Below are 12,533 nucleotides of genomic sequence, written 5' to 3' on the forward strand. Positions count from 1 at the left end.
CATTTTATATATTTATCCTTGTATGCATTTTAAAGTACAATAATCAATGAAATGATTAGACATTGAAATTTGGTACATATTACTCGATCTCATGCATCACATGTAGAACATTAAGTATTTATAACCAAAACTAGTAACAATTATTTAATTTTGATTTTGAAAATTTAGATCATGTATGCACCATTCAATAATTTTGAAAACTGTGGATGTATTTAATATTTCTATAAAGGGTAAAATGGAAAACATATGTATAAAATACTTTTGATTTTAGAACTTGGATAACTAAATTGAAACAAATATTTTCAGAAAGAAGTCCAACTAATACGAAACGGAGGAAGTAATATATGCTCCATTTATCCCAATTTATGTGACATACTTTTCTTGTCCGTCTCAAAAAGAATGTCATATTTTTTTATTTGACAATTATCTAATAATATTATTCCCATTTTGTTCTTACTGGGCCACACTTAATAAGGAACAACAACTAAAAAGTAAACATTAAAGTGACTTTAAAAGGAATAATTTTGTAAACTATACAAAGTCATTATTTATTTCTTAAATACCATATTCGATCAAAAAGTGAAAAATAAAATAGAACAAAAATATAAAATAACGAATTTTTAAAATTCACTTTTCATAGTTAGGTCATTTGTATGAAAACAAAACATAAATATTTTCTCCCCCACATTAAGATAGTATACTCGATAAGTTGTCAGACGTAAATTAAAACGAAATGAAAGGAGTATTTGATGGACTATCATATATTGTAGGCCCAGAACTCAAATAAGTAGTGTCATTTCTTGCTTTTTGACAAAGAGCATGGAATTGGAAAAGGGGAAATAATATAAAACCATTGGTGAGAAAAACAGAAAAAAAATTGAGAGAAAAATAAAGACAAATTGTGACCAATGAGTCCTAGACACCTCATAGTTAAGATCTATTCAAAAAATAAACTGTTAATGTGTATTGATTTGACTCATTTCCAAAAAGTTAATGGGGTCTTGTCAAAAAAGTAAAATAAAATCTGAGCATAATTTTCAATGATATGTTCTCATAAGATATGTTAAGCATTTTCTATAAGGTTCACTTTAGTAAAATTCTCTAGAAAGATTCACTATGTTTCCTACTTTTTTGGCAATTTTGTACTAGTCTTATGATATGAGGATCCTAAACCTATGGTAAAGACATTATTGGGAAAAAATAGTGTGTGACAATCTACTTTAAGTCATGTCTTGAGAAAAATAAGGAAAAATCACAACACTTTATTCTTGTTTTGCCAAGCATATATGGTCAAGTCTTGTACGAGCATGTTTTTTTTTAAAAGCATATATTACTTTTATCATATTTCTACAGTATAATTTTGTAATGAAGCGAATTCAGTTGCCTCAATACAATATATATGAGCATGCCATGCCAAATTTGAGGGGATATCTAGTAGTAGAAAATTGCATCCAAAATATTTAAACACAGTATATATTCCAATGTTTTATGTGTGTACCAGTAAATGGGTCCAAATGTATCTTACTTCAATGCTCAATTCTTGATATTATTGGGTCCAATGTTTTAATTTACTGCCATTTTAATTTGTGGCTCAGAGGTAGGGCAGTAAATGGACATACTGACCAACTTGTTCATTTATCAATCGCAAACCATGTCATCTAAAGATCTAAAGATCGTGATATCTATTTTCAGTGGCAGTAAATCCCCCCCCCCCCCCCCCCCCCCACCAACCACCTTTTTTTTAAAAAAAAAATAATTAATTGATTTTCTAACCTTTTTTTTTTTTTAATTTTCTACGCGATGTTTGATGCTCATAATTAATGACGGAGTTAAAATTTTTATTAATGAGGTTCAAAATATGAATATGTAAATATATAAACTAACCGAAGGGAGTTCAACATCTATCATACATACATAAAAAAATAATTTTAATCATGCATACATAATCTAATTTTTCACCGAAGGATGAAACCCCCCTAAGCCCAAGGTGGCTTTGCCCCTGCCCACAATTTAGATTAACGCCGGAAAGCTCTATTTTGGGAGGTAAAATTCGGCTTATCAAAGCTAAAGTCAGTTTATATTCAGAGTTTAAATATGAGACCCCTAATCAAAATGGAGAAGTACATATTGAATATGAGACCTCTGGTCAAAGATGGAGAAGTACATATTGCTCTACACCACAACTTTAGTTGTGATCTTTGAAGCTTGTATTGAAACATAAAGACCTTAATTCGTACATAGAACCACAATGTTTGTTACGTTGTTTCGAGTACTCATTCAAGAAACTAAATATAATGCCACTGCGTATACATTAATTAAAGCATAACTCATATTTGTGCAAGATTCCTCCTTGGATCTCTACCTTAATTTATAACAAATGCCTACGTAATAGCAGAGAAATAGCATGTTAATTAGTTAGAAGAAAACTTAATTAATTAAAGAAATAGCATGTTAGTTAGAAGAATAATCAAAGAAAAAACGTAATTGCTGACAAACTTGGATGCTTCCAAGATACAATTTCTTATAGAAATTAGAAATATTTGGAACCCTAATTTTCATTACCAAGGAATGGTTGGCACTTGGCATTGATCCATTACTCCAATTATATTGTATTGGTATTCAATAATCCCCCTGCCTTACTCTAATTTTGATTTATAACTTTTATAGATAACAGCTTTCCTTTGCCTGACAGACACAAACTAATATTGTCACTCTTATATTTCTTTTGTTCCAGTTGGTGGTGACAAATTAAATGGATGGATTGTATCGAATTTAGGTGGATTGAAAATGAATTGAGTTAAAATGGATTGTATTGCAATCAATTCATTTGAAGATGATTGGTTTTTCTCCTAAATTCAAAAAATTTAAGACCTTTAACCGAGCTAAGTAAACTTAGCTTTAACAAACAAACCAAAAAAGATTTACTTTAAGGGTGTGTTTGTATTAAAGAAAATATTTTGAAAATTTCTCATGTTTGATTTACTTAAACGTTTTTATACAAAATAATTTTCAAATGAACTTATTTTACTCTAATTTAAGGAAACTGACTTTCTACGTAAAGAAAAACATTTTCAAAACTCTCTTAACCTCACCACAGCCTAATCCACTTAGACTCCATATATCATCAACCCCTGACCCCCACCCCTCGACCTACCACCCCCGCTCCACCTTCTACTCAGGCCCATACCCTCTCCCCTAATCCACCACTCGCTCCTCCTCTCTACCGCCTCAACCTCTGCCTTTCTTTCACCCCGCCCACCCCCACCCCTCTGCTCAGGATAACCCTTCCTAATGACTGAGTTAGGATTTTCACTAAGGGGTTCAGAATATGACGAAGTAAGAAAATAAAGGAGTCAAAAGGGGTTCAACATCGACTATATATATAAAAATAATTTTAACTATATATAAATAATGTAACGTTTCACTAAAGGGGCTTCAGATGAACCTCTCCGCCTTACCTTGCTCTGCCACTCATTACTCATGAGTTCCCTCTCCCAACTTTCATTCAGACTCGAGCCCTCGACCAATACCTAACCTCGAACCTGGCTCTAGATCGTGACCCAAACCGAGGTCCAACCACTCTCTTACTCTTTATCAAATCTAGAGCCTTTGACCCTAACTTTGATTGGAGACCAACTTCTGACCTTGGCCGAGACTCGAGATTCTACCTCGATCGACCTAGCTAAGAGCTGACTTCTACCCTAGACCCAAGTTCTACCCAGCACTCGACCCCAACACTTGATCCTGGCTTGTGATCTGAGAACCCAACCTTGGACCCGACGCCAACACTTACTTGGGACTAGACCCCGTGATACAAGAAAGATAAGGGAAACACGAAACAAACACCAAATTAGTCCACAAGTTTGAAGAACCGAGGACCCCTTTGGTGACCACTCTCGAATTCACTACAACAACAATAAAAACACAATAACAACAAGATATTGAAGGTGTAAATACACCAAAACAGCAACAATATGACGAGATGGACAACAATAACAAGATAGGAACAACACGCGGTTTTACTAACTAGAGATAGAAACGGTTACAAGAACACAAACTACTACAAGATTACTATAAAAGTAAAGGGATAGTTAGATAGACTTAATGAAGGTATAATCTTAAGAATCCAAGAATATGGTAATCTTGGACCCTTAACACTACACACAACGGTTAACCTAACTCCTACGTTGACATAAAAGGAACTTTACCTCCTCTAAACACCAACGTCTCAAGACAACATTGCAACACAAGTGATATTCACACTTGTTTCCCTCATTTCGGTGTGATGACTATTCCAAGCCCTACAACTAAAGGTGTTTCATGTTTCAAGTCTTAAATCAATGAACAACTAATGAGAGAAAAAACTAAAATGTTCTATTTATATTCTATTACAAGACAAGGCAAAATGACAACAATGCCCTTAAAGGGTAGGGTGACTGTGGAAAGCATTTGGACCCAATGAAGTGACCAAAATACCCTTAATGAAGATGACCAAATCATGACCCATTAAGTGTTGTCCAAAACCGTGAGTCCTCAAGTCTCCGATGCTCCAAGCAATCTTTCACACATGGCTTTACTTGTGCTCAAAATGGGTCTTTCTTGCATATTCTTGTGCCCTCGGGGTGACCAAGTATTCAGCCTTTAAATGAAGACCTCTAATCATGTATTCAAAAATTAAGATGGCCATTATCTAAACCTTGCAAGAACAATGAGAAGACAAACAAGCACCACATTCTCATGACATGAGGATTAGAGTTAGTACAATAAACAACATCAACATGCCAAGGAGGTACACACTTGAGATATAACCATATGTCCTTTGTTATAATCATGAGAGACTTAGAAAAAAAAATTACAAAGGAGTTGGCGAAAGGAATCACCATCAAGGGGTGGTGTCCTAATTGAAAGTAAAGTCCACCTAACACATATAACAATATCACTCAAACAAGTGGACCAACTAACAACTATCCATCCTTCACACCTTAAGAAGTTACCGGGATCGAATGGGAGACGTAACCAAGGGCTTAGGTCTTGGCCACTCTCACTTTCCCCTAGGGTGTCATCCTCGAAATTAAGCAAGCCCTCTTTATCACTATTGAAAATATCATGAACTAAAAGATGGTTGAGAAAGGTGTTCCATAAGTTAACTTCAAATAAAGGGTTCCCATGCATGCACTTACTACTAGTTTTAAAATTTCAACTAGGAATATGCCCAACATAAGAAACACATAAAGATGAAGTAGATGACATTTCTAAGCACATATCACCTTCTCTTTCACAAGAGTTGTCCTCACATACGTACAAATCATCACGAGAAGCCAAAGGACCACAATTAAAATCATCTTCACAAAGACAATCACAACTCGGGTTTTTTAAATATTCAAGCAAATCAAGATCATCTACGCTTGGTTGATCAGTTTGCTCACTCTCACTAGTTGTTGGCAATTCACATACCAACGTAGACTCACCTTGTTTTTCACAAGGGTCAACTAGTGTGTGAATACTCTCGTCACTTGGTGATGGAACCTTAGTCAAGTTGTAAGTGCTAGCACCAGATGGACACAAATCATTCTCACGAGGAGAATCAATTTCGTCATCTAAAGGATCAACTAGTGCTTGTGTACCTACAACAAGAGTTTGTCCTCCTGTGACCTAACAATATCAAGAGTATCACAAAATGAAGACTCATGCACTCCTACACTAGGTAAAACCACAACTACGTTCATATGAGTGTAGGGGATAACATTTTTACCTTAGCTCACATGAGCTATGGTCTTCATCTTGATGTGTGTCCGGGTAGCCCACTTGCTCCCTTGGAACTCCTATATGATCCAACCTTTCATTTATCGCTTCCTATTGAAGGGTAATGGATTCAAGTTTAGCCAAAATAGCACTTGCAGCCGCGGGTTCCATCGTAATTGCACCTAAAAAAAAAAAAGAACAAGTCTACAAAATAAAACACAAGTTAGTTTGAAACAACCTCACCACACTTAAAAAAGAACAAGTCTACAAAATAAAACACAAGTTAGTTTGAAACAACCTCACCACACTCTCACACACTTGATCGTTTCACACTTGGATTCACAAGTGTTGCAAGTCGGCTTGTAGGCCGTGATGAGTCGAGGGGTGAGTCTACTCCATGATCGGAATGGATTCTTTGTTTGAAGACTCAAGGAAATAATGTCCGAACTTAAACCAAGAAATTCTACGATTCAAAAACAAGAAAAGCACAAATAACACTAACACGAACAAACGGGCACAAAAACTAACTAACAAGCTAGTAGGAGATTACTTTGGTCGTCAATTAGTCTTCAAACCAACAAACAAAACTAAGAAACAATAAAATGAAACTAAGAAATCTAAAAGTTGAACTCAAAATATTGGATAAACAGTAATTTAGTGATGTGGTAGTCCACTATTGGCCTCAGTTTTATCAAAATTTTACTCTCTAGTTTTAAGTCTTGACCAATCTACAATTTGAAAATGGTGGATTTGGTTAAATAAGGGAAATTTGGTCTTGGAGCTTCATTTTCAAGTTCAAAACAAGACTTGACCTTCTTGGTACTTTCTTCTTGAAACAAGGTCCTTAAATCAAGGAAAGTAGATGAAAAGTGGTTGTCAAGTCTTTTGAGTGATGTGATCAAGTATTTCACCAACAAGTACTACAACTTGGTCTTTCACCCTTTGTGGATCTAATGTTCACTTTTTGTTTTAACAAAAGATGAAAAGGGTGAAGAACAACAAGAACACAATAACAACACCAAGAACAACAACAATATTCTCCAAGAACAACAACAAATTTCAACGCCCAACTCCACAATAACTAGGCCTTCAACACGGTCAAGGCTTAGAATGACAACAACATCAAATCGGCCACACTTTGTTCATATTAATAACATCAACAAGTTCAAGTTCAAGCTTAGATTTGGACACTTTTTAGTGTTGGTGAGAAAGAAACAAACACTAGAAACACTCTAAACAACAAAAGACTACAAGATCTAGTCACAAAGAAACATGTCTCGGCCAAGACAACAACAAGAACAACAACTTTCTCGGCCATAAACAACAAGAACGGGTAGATTACTCCTTGTTGGAAAAAAAATTTCCAGTTTTACAACTCTTTTTTTTTATATATATTTTTTTTAACTCTCAAGCCCAAGATTGATCTTGTTAGAACAAAATCAAAGATGGTTATGATACCAAACTACAAGGAAAAAACGAAACACATTTCAAAATCAGTCCACAAGATCAAAGATCCAAGGACCCTTTTGAAGACCAGACTCGGATTCAACAAACAACTACAAGAACACAATGTATTGATGTGTTTATCACCTAAAAACAGCTAACAACAAATTATGTTAACAACAACAAGGTGAAAAATAACAACAATGGAACAAGAACAACAAGTCACGGATTTGAATTACAAGAACATAAACAAACGATTACAACATAAACAAAATGGATAGATAGTTAGACCTTGGTTGGTATAATCTTAAGGAATAGATTTTCGTTCGAGTTGACTCAAAGAAAATTTTCTTACGGGCTTGAACCAACAACATACAATGAATTCACAAAAGAGAAAAGCACATAAAGAACGTTAACACTAACAAACGGACATAAAACTAATTTACAATCTAATAGGATTTTACTAGCTTGTCAATTAGCGTTCGGACCAATCAAACGAAACTACGAAACAATAAAAAGAAACTAAGAAAATCTAAAATTTGAGCCAAAAATTGATGCGTGAACAGTTGCTTGATGACATGGCAGCCATGTATTGGTTGCGGTCTTTCTAATGAATTGTTATTCTCAAATGTTCATGTCTTGGTCAAAAATTTAATTTGGATTGGTGGAATTTTGTTTTAGGAGGAAAAAATATGTCTTGGAGCCTTTTTCAATTTGCAAGACTTTGACTTTACTTGTACTTCTCCTTAAAACATGGGTCCTTGGATCATGGTAAGTTGTTGGAAAGTGGTTGAGATGTGATTGACTAGTTGATGAGTGATGGTAAGTCTTTCAAGACTAACAAAACTTCACCTTTTTTCCTTCACCTTTATAGATCTAAGGTTCACTTTATTTTAACAAGCTATGAAGGTTGTGAAGAACTTCAAGAACAAAATCAACAATCACCAAGAACAATCAACAACAATCTCTAAGAACACCAACAATTTCACACGGCCAACTTCTAATTTTCACAATACAATATCTTCAACACTTGGCCAAGATAACTACAACTTCAACAAAATGGTTCTTAGGCCATCAATGAACAACAATATCACGTGGCCAAGCTTATAAAAATAACAAGATGAAGGCCACAAGGCCAAAATAGTCCACCACAACAATGTTCAACAACAAATCAGCCAAGTCCAAGTTCACGACTACAACTTCAATAAATACAAGCTCAAACTTAGATTTAGACTCAAAGTGTTAGTAAAGAACAAAACTAACACTAGGAATACTCAAGAAAAGTAAAAATCTCGGCCAAGACACAACAAGAACACAATTTTTGGCCAAGAACACAAAATGGACAGATTGTTCTTTTTTTGGAATTTTCATATTTCAATTTTTATTTTTATTTTTCAAGTGAGCTAGCCTAAGATTTGATCTTGTAGGAACAAGATCAAGCCATGATTTGATACCAAACGATACAAGAAAGACAAGGGAAACACAAAACAAACACCAAATCAGTCCACAAGTTTGAAGAATCGAGGACCCCTTTGGTGACCACTCTCGGATTCACTACAACAACAATAAAAATACAATAACAACAAGATATTGAAGGTTTAAATACACCAAAACAGAAACAATATGATGATATGGAAAACAATAACAAGATAGGAACAACACGCGGTTTTACTGACTAGACATAAAAACGGTTACAAGAACACAAACTACTACAAGATTACTATAAAAGTAAAGGGATAGTTAGATAGACTTAATGAAGGTATAGTCTTAAGAACCCAAGAGCATATTCTACTCTTGGACCCTTAACACTACACACAACATTCACCTATCTCTTACGAAGACACAAGGTCAAAATCCACCTCCCAAGCATCATGTTTTCAAGCCATGAGATCAACAAGAGTGATTCCATACTCTCTATGTCTAATTTTGGTTTGGGTGCCTCAAGGAGAGAGGACTTATGTTTCTTTGAGTTTCAAGACTTACAACATCCTGAATAATCTAAGTCTAAAAGCCCTATAATATTCTATTTATACTAGGTTACGAATAAAATACAAAATATCCAAAATGCGCTTTTAAGAGCTAGGCTCCCTTCAAGTGTATTTAGGGGCTGCCTTGTTGTGTTTCAAGGCTCCTCTTTAAACTCCAAATGAGAGATTAGGGTCAGTTTGGTGTGTTTTAAGTCCTTCACTCGCACACTCCAAGCCCCAGGTTTATTACTTCTCACAAACGTCCATTTTTGTGGTCGTACTTGTATCACCCCGACCCTACCTTGGGATCAAACTCGTTCCCTACCCCGACCTCGACTTCTACTACTAACCTCGACTTTTGATCTATCTCTAACGCTGACCTGACATATGACCCTGATCCTAAACCTAACCTAAAACTTGACCCCAGCTCTTGACCTTAATTTGGAACCCCAACACAAGACCCCTCCCATGACCCTAACTTGAGACCTGAATCTTGGCCCTGACCCCAACTCCCTGCTCGAGCCTTGACTCTCGTTCTTGATTTTAATCCTTGACTCTCACTCAAAACCTGATTCGCTACTTGAAATAGGCTGAGATATGTATGTGTGGGGTATGTGGATGGGTAATGTGTGGAGGTACGCAGACAAAGGGTTGGTAGATAGTTTGAGAGGTTGTCTTGAAGTGAAGTACAAGGTCGTAGGATGTGGATTGAGGATGCATTGGTGTGTTAATTTTATAGATTTGGAAAATATTTTCCCTTAACTTTTTAGGAAAATATTTTGTCCTATTTATAGAAGCGAGTTCCTATACGAATACCTATATTACTCATATTTGTCCATATTTTGTTGGTTAAAAATAGACTGAACCTCATCTTTACCCAATCAAAATCTAAGTGATTCAACTCTTTAAAATATGAACTAGTTAGACTGAGATTATAAATATAGGCTGAAATTGTCATCTCTATTTCCTGTGTTCCTTCCATATAATTTAAAGACGAAATAGCTCTGTGGACACTTGTACTTGTCCTGATTTGTAAAGTAGACACTTCTACTTACACTTTTGTCATCTGAACCCTTAAACTTTTCAAAATATAATATTTTAAATCTTTGTTTGCATATGTAGCATTAAATTGATGAGTTGAAAAATGTGTGTTCTACACGCGTTTTCCAGCGAGTGAAGTCAAAAGCTTTACCTTAAAAATATTTTTAAAAAAAATAATTAAATTAAAAAAATTAAAAACAAATGCCAACCTTCTTCTTCATTACCCCTACCCCTACCCCATCCCCGCCCTCACCCAGCACCACCACCATCATTCCCCACCCCCTCTCCGCCGTCCCTAACGCTCACCAAGCACTTCCACCAGCCAAGCACTCCCCCTTTGAACACACAGAGCCCACTCCCTTTTTCCTCCATTACCATTACCAACCTAAACTCACGGAATTTTCAACACTCAAAAATTCGAAAATTACACAACTACATACAAAATTATCAAAAGGATATCTATTCTTTTCACTGTTCATCAACTTCAACACTCCAATTGTCTTATCGATCCTTCCTTTACTACACAAAGAGTAAATCAACGACGAAAACGTATACGAAGAAAGCAAAATTTTATCACTTTATAATTTCTTTGTGAATTGAAGTTTGATTTGAATTGATTGGATTTGAATAAGTGGATAATGAGTTTGAATTTTTTGAATTGGGAAAGGAAGAGGAGGAAATGGTTGAAGTATGTGGTGGTGGGAGTGATACCCACAAATCTAAATTCAAATTCTCCAAAAAAATTGAACCCAAAATTGATGAATAGTACGGGTTGAAGGTAGAAGACAAGAATGAGGGGGTGGGGGTGGGGGAGCTTATTTTGTTTCTTTTAAAGAAAAATATTATTTATATTTTATATATATTCTAAATATTTAATTTTTTATGTGTCATTAAAAAATGACATGACATGCCACGTGTTGGCGAGTGTATTACATTCATCTTAGTTGGATGAAAAAAGGATTTAAAATGTTATGTTTTGGTGGGTAAGGGTTTAAAATATTTTGATTTGATGGGTTAAAAGGTCCAGATAATAAAAATATAAATAAAAATATCTACTTTACAAAGTAGGACAAATACAAGCATCCACAAAGCTATTTCTCCTAATTTAAAACATAATGTGCTTTGATACTCTGGAGTCGAGAGTCATGTACTAGCGAATTTAAGTCATGCTATAAAAGATGTTAACTTCTTTATGTAGTTTGTTTTTCTAATGCACTAAAACAAATGAAATATGGGAACCTTATTATTTTTTATTATTGTTTCCTTAGAAATGTCTCAAATTAAACATAACCCAGTAAATATGAATAAAAAAGTACTACACTAACCTTTTCCTCCTATTAATAATGCTATGGGTTGAAATTCAAGGCAAAGATGGTAAAAAGGAGAAGCAAACCCCCAAAAACCTTTTTATGTTCCCTTTTCTTCTCATCTTTTGACATTTTTTATTTTCATCTTACTTTGATTGTGTACGATACACCCTTGTGATGGACCATTTCCAAACACCGCACATAACGGTAACTTTAATGCACCGAACTATCCTTTTTTTTTCTTACCCTGTGCAAAGGTGAATATATGCTTAAATGTGGAAGTTCTCTGAGCACCCCATTTCGATATTGCTATTTAATTAGTACTATGTTTATTTATTTTGAAATAATTTGAGATATATGTTATATGAAGTAACATATGATTGAACCCCACGCATAAATTATTAAACTCTAGTCATATGTGTATGATTTTCAAGCTAAAATGGTCGAATTCAGCAACATATAGCTAAAGTCAGCAAAAATTGTTAAACTTCAACGCATGAATTTTCAAATAGGGTAAATTACACAAATCACTATATTACCTAATATTCTTTACTTTTTAAAAACTTAAATAAAATCGTAGTTTTCAGCTTTACTCTCAATACATATCAAGAAAATGTCACATCCTATTTTTACTCCACCATTAACTCATTCAAAATTTTCTTCCCTAAAATATCTCCCTAATTATCAACAATTAAATCATCTTCCTTCCTGATTTTTTTCTCTTCCATTAATGCTTAAATCTTCTTCTTTCCTGATTTTTTCTCCTCCATTAATGCATGCAAATTTTTTTTCCTCTCCTAAAATCTCTCCTATTTTTTTTAAAAATCTATTGATATATATATATATAAATTTATTTAGTTATTCATACATGTTTATTTTTTTAATGGTGATTCATATGAATGATAAATATGATATCATTATATGAGTATTATGGTGATTCATACGATAGATACATTTTGTATGATTTTAACGGGTGATACATATGATATTAATGGGTGATACATATTGTATTATGGTGATTCATATGGTAGAT

The sequence above is a fragment of the Capsicum annuum genome, chromosome 1 (genome assembly GCF_002878395.1).
Source record: "Capsicum annuum cultivar UCD-10X-F1 chromosome 1, UCD10Xv1.1, whole genome shotgun sequence".
Classification (NCBI taxonomy): Eukaryota; Viridiplantae; Streptophyta; class Magnoliopsida; order Solanales; family Solanaceae; genus Capsicum; species Capsicum annuum.